The sequence below is a fragment of the Eurosta solidaginis genome, chromosome X (genome assembly GCF_040869045.1).
Source record: "Eurosta solidaginis isolate ZX-2024a chromosome X, ASM4086904v1, whole genome shotgun sequence".
Taxonomy (NCBI): domain Eukaryota; kingdom Metazoa; phylum Arthropoda; class Insecta; order Diptera; family Tephritidae; genus Eurosta; species Eurosta solidaginis.
Genome location: NC_090324.1, coordinates 185,934,486 through 185,940,485, shown reverse-complemented (window position 1 = coordinate 185,940,485; position 6,000 = coordinate 185,934,486).

The window sequence follows — 6,000 nt, the reverse complement described above, 5'->3', positions numbered from 1 at the left end:
ACTTTTTGTCTGTGGAAAGGTATAAGTCCACTTATTTTTAAGTAATTAAATAATAGAAATTGTAACTATTTTATCTTTGATATTGATGAATGTAATAGCTTTAAAATAAATAGGGAAATTTTCAAGTTAGATACAGACTTTTATTTATGTAATTAAAAAAATGTTTAAAAAATAAATATTAATTCATTTATTAAAAAATTTAATTTACATTCATTTATTTATTAAAGATAATATTGAAGATTTTGCCATAATATTTTTCCTCATTTAGATTAAATGTAAGGTTTTTAAAATATTCATGATGCATAGGTTGTATATACCTTAGTAACTCCATCATATCCTTATATTTAGGAGTTGAAATGGAACGTACATTTTTGTATAATGGTGTTAATTTTATTTTGTTTAAGTTCCTTGGTCTTCCCAGACCAAGTATTTTGAGCTCTTTATCCACTTCCATAGATTCCTTATAAAGCATTTTATAAGGTGCATTTTTTATAAATCGCATCCAACGTATCCTTAGCCAATTTACAGGTCCGCCACTAGAGTTTTTTAATCTTTTATGAATTGTTTCTTCCAGATAATAATTAATAACAACACTGGATCACAAATTCCAAGCCATTATGAAATTCCTATGTAAAATGACACCCTGATTTCGAAAATTTTTAAAAATTATTTTTAATTCTATGGTGACGTTTTTGAGATATTTACGAATTACCGTTAAAAAAAAAATTGGGTCCACTTAATCATATATATCTCAAGAACGAATTAAGCAATTTCAAAACGGTTTGAAGCCTTTAAAAGATAATAAAACTTGCTATAAACTGTGCATACAACACTTTTTGCTAGACCCTGAAGATTCAAAGATAACGAACAATAATTACGGATTTTTTCAATTTTTACTTTAAAAATATAAACAAAATTTTACTTTACGAGGAAGAATCTCAAAAACTTTTTATTTTTTTGCAGGTTTTTTTTTTTCTCTCTAAGCTCTTACAAAAAAAATATGCTTTCATTCAACAAAATCGATGGACTAATACAAAAGTTTTAAGCATTCAAGTAAATATATCCATTTAATACTTAAGTACCATACTGATACATATGTGTTAGTATTCGTATATCAGTTAGTTATCAGGTAGATTTTCGAAGGGTTATTAGATACAAAAAACTGTTAGTGTCATTTTCTCAAACCCAGGTACATTTCAAGCAAGAGCATATTTTTAAGGCAGGTAGTGTTTTGTTTGTAGAACTAGGGAACCTTTTGTCTAGGTAGGCTTGAATTTTTACTTGATCTAAGTATAAATAATAGTTCATGCGCCTTTTTCCTCATAATATCTGCAAGGCTCGCCGGATACTGTTCAGTTTATAATTGCAGATTATAACCCGTCATTTACTTAAAAATATAATAAGAATAAACGGGCGCGAAAGTTTGAGTGTACAAATTATCCAGATATGTTCTGTTTCATCTGCGCCCAAATTATCGTTAAAAAGATGCGACGTGTGTTTTCAAATCCTTTGAAAGTTACATACTATAAGTATTTTGGAATTGAGCCTAAAAACAATGAAAATCCATGGACACCGAATACTGTGTGCACCACATGTCGAGTCGAATAGATTTTTTCGGAAACCGGAACAAAAAGGTGCGTTGTGAAATTTAGGAATTTGCTCCCTTTTAATGCATAGCTAACTAATTTCTGAAACTATCTATTTAGGCGACATATTAAATTTTTTACACCAATGAAGTGGAAGGAACTAACTTGCCATTCAACGGACTGCTATATTTGTACTAAAAAAGTACTTGGGGTTGGAAAGTCAAGAAAAGTAACCAATACGAGCGTATCTACAGTGTCATTACCAGAACTATATTCAACGGAAGCTACATTGCCAGAATCAAATTTAACTTTAGTTCCGGCTCCAGTTTCATTGCCAACAGCAGTATCTGATTACGCGGCATTATGTTGTACTGGATTTCAAACGGAAAACGAAAGAAACTCTTTGTGTCAAGCACAACTCAATGATTGGATAAGGGATTTGGAATTGTCAAAGGAAAAGGCCGAACTACACGCCTCTCGTATGCAACAATTTAAATTTGTGTCATCCGATGTTAAGGTAACATATTATAGAACTCGTCACGAACAATTTTCCAAGTACTATACGAAGGAGGACTATACGAAGGAGGACATTGCAAAGACATTGCTGGTCTATTTAAACAGTTTGGTGAACCATATGATTAAAAAGAGTGGCGATTGTTCATAGACGGAAATAAATTAAGTTTTAAGGCCGTATTATTGCATATTGGCAACCAAAAGCCATCTATCCCGAGATGAGTTAATGCAAAAATTGCTCAAATTAGTCAAATATGAAGAACATGATTGGAAAATATGTGCCCATTTTAAATTCGTTGGAAAGCTATGTGGTCTACAAAGTGGATACACAAAATACTGTTGTTTTCTATGCAAGTGGGATAGCCAGGCTCGTCAAGACCACTACATCATAAAGATTTGGCCAGAACAAATCAAGTTTCAAGTTTGGGTGGGCAACAAAAAATACTTCCCACTTATAAAGAAGGAACAAATAATTCTACCTCTGCTCCACATCAAGCTCGGCCTTATCAAAAACTTTGTTAAAAGCTTTGGGCAAAGAAGGCGAAGCTTTTCATCATTTGAAGGCAATCTTTCCAGAGATTTGAGAAGCAAAATAAAGGAAGGGATTTTTGTCAGACCGCAAATAAGGAAAATGATGACCCATAGCCATTTCAAAGAACTATTGCCACCAGCGGAGGCAGCAGCGTGGGATTCTTTTGAAAAGGTCATTACTTCTTTTTAGGACAAACACAAAAATCCTAACTACGAGACGATAGTTATTTTCGGAATCAGGGGGTGATCTTACATAGGAATTTCGTAATGGCGTATCTGGTGCATTTTGGTTGTAAACCAGTGGAATCAATTTTAAATAAATATTATATAATAAGTTTTATTTCATTGGACTTAAACCAGTTTCAAAATAATTTTTGTTGGATTTAAGTAATTTAGCTAAGTAATTTTCAAGTCCCCAAAATAATACCGATTTTAATGATACCAGACTTAAATTGTTTATAAAAGAAGATTATATAGGATTGTGATTATCGTTATAATTATCTCCATTTTTTGTTTTAAAAATACTTAAACCACTTTCAAAATAAACGACTCATATATGTGTATAATGTATTTGTCGATCAATGTGATGAATAGACAAGCGTGTCAGTCAGTGTGGCTAATTGACCGCTGTAAACAAATATGTCCAATCGTGCATTAATTCATGCTGAGCTCAAGTTGCTATCTGGGTTATTAATATTTGCTACATGTGTGGTCTACATGTGTGAATATATGTAATGGAAAATTTAATGCAGTGAAAGTGAAACTAATTCTAAGGCATGTTATACCACATGTTACACTCCTCCTAAAAAACTGAAACCAATTTAATGAATATTTGTGTATATGTTCAAGGAGAATTGTGGCTGCTTTAGATTCACAGATTGGCGCGCTTTCTTTCCTGTTTTGCCGGGAAATTAACAAGGGGCCGACATATTCTAAGCAAAATTAATTTATGGTGCGATTTCCCTACCTAGCACATACTCTGCTAACGACTTTGAAGAAAGTTAGTATTGAGATCCAATACATGAAAGGGAAGGTGGTATAGTAGTTTAGTATACTACGATCTTATAATTATAAATTGTGGAATCGCGAAATATATTACCAATAATGTTCTTTTTTGAAGGTTATGATGGGGCTCGAGCTATGAGTGGTTAGTTTAAGGGAGGTGCAGCTATAGTCCAAAATTCTGGTTTGGATGCACCTTATCTCCATTGCGCAAACCATAATTTGAATATGGCTATTTGTCACGCATGTGACATTGTACCGATTCGCAACTGCTTAGAGACGGTCAAAAAAGTGCTTAGTTTCTTTCGAAATTGCAACAAAGCTGGCACCATATTAAAGCAACACATAGTTGAATTAAAAACTGGTGCCAAACAGACTCGTCTTTCAAATTTTTCGAAATGCGTTGAATCGAACACCTTGCATCACTCAACCTGTTTTACGATTGCATAGAATTTATCGTATCTGCTCTAGAAGAATAGGACGAGCTGAAAGTAAAGTCTGATGGCGTGCAGCCAAATGAACAACTTGCTGCAATTCAAACACCGCAGTTCATAACTTGGTTGACAGTGCTCAAACCAATCTTCCGATTGACTAAAAGTTTGAGTCTCAATTTACAGAAAGAAGACTGTGGCTTTAGGGATTGCAATGAATATGCCAATGATGTCCATAACGAAATAAAAGACATGCGTATCAAAGCAGATGAAACATTCCGAGAAATTTTCGAATCAGCAACACACACTGCTCAATCGACAGGCACTATACTGACTGTTCCTCGACGAGCAGGGCGTCAGAAAAACAGCGAGATCTGCTTTCCAAGATACAAAATGATATTCCAGCAAAATGTGCAGAGATCGATGAAGCTGAAATAGACAGGACCATCTTTGCTTTCAAAGAAGTATGGCCGAGTGCATTTACTGAAATTAATGAAGAAATAAAATCTGATTTTAAAATGTGGAAACGGTAAGAAGTAGTTCTAGAATCTATGCAACTTTCATTTGGTAGTTCATAATTAAACAAATATATGTGCTTTGTTACAAATTTTGCATGAAAATTCCTCTCAGGGAGCGACCAAAAATATTTTTAGAAGCTCTCGATGTGTGTGATGTGCAGTTCTACAAACAAATTTACCGGCTCCTTCAAATTGGTGCTACACTTCCAGTCACAGTAGCTTCAAGTGAACGGTCATGTTCAACTTTACGCAGATTGAAGACGTATTGGCGTAACAAGACTGGAGAGGAACGACTCAATGGGCTGGGCTAATATTCATCGCGATATTACAGTGACTAGTCACCAAGTACTAGATATTTTTTCGAAAAAAAGGAGACTAGATATTACTTTGTGAATTCTTCAGTCTTGCTTTTTTGGTGCTTTTTTAAAAGAAAATATTCTTGTTATTAATAAATATAAAATCAGCTGCAAAATAAGTATTATTTACATATATATTTCTCTTGTACCTTATTTTTTTGTTGAGTTAGCTGTACTTTCATAACTATATTGAAGTTTGATTTGAAATAAATATGAAAACTTACATTAAACCTTATACCTTTATATTTACCGCGTACTGATACTTGTGCGCAGGAATGCATTATAGAATTTTAAAATGGACTGATGGTATAATTTGAAATATTTTGATCGGGAATTTGAAAGACTTAAACAAGTTTTCGTATTGTGTGAATTTCTTGGATAGTGTGGCTATCTCTTTACGTGTTTCAGAGAAGCCATCGCGAGCCTGTTTGAAAACTTTGAAAAGATCAATCTCAGTTGGTCTACATTTCAAACAGGCCCATTGAACTCCCTTATGACTATCATTGAGTGCGTCAACCACTCTTGCTGACAAACCGGCACACTTCATATGAGCGAGCCCATCGCAAAGCCAGGGATGGGATTCACTTTTTATCAAACAGTTAGCATATATGCAAGACATTTTAATATAAGTAAAGAGGTGAAAAAAGAAATTAGTAGAATAGCGAGAGTAAATTGATTAATTGAAAATTAATTAATAAATAGCAACGCGGGTTATAAGAAAAAAAACACACTGTGATAACACTGAACAAACCGCGCAAACAGCTGTGACAATGAAGAAAGAGAAATAAAGTTTGCACGCAAAATCAAAAATAACAAGTGTGGAAGGCTAAGTTCCGGTGTAACCGAACATTACATACTCAGTTGACAGCTATGGTGACAACATAAGAGAAAATAAACATGTAGGAAAATGAACCGAGGGAAACCCTGGAATGTGTTCGTATGACATGTGTATCAAATGAAAGGCATTAAAGATTATTTTATGAGGGAGTGGGCTATAGTTCTATAGGTGGACGCCATTTAGGGATATCTTCATAAAGCTGGATCAGGGTTGACTCTAGAATTT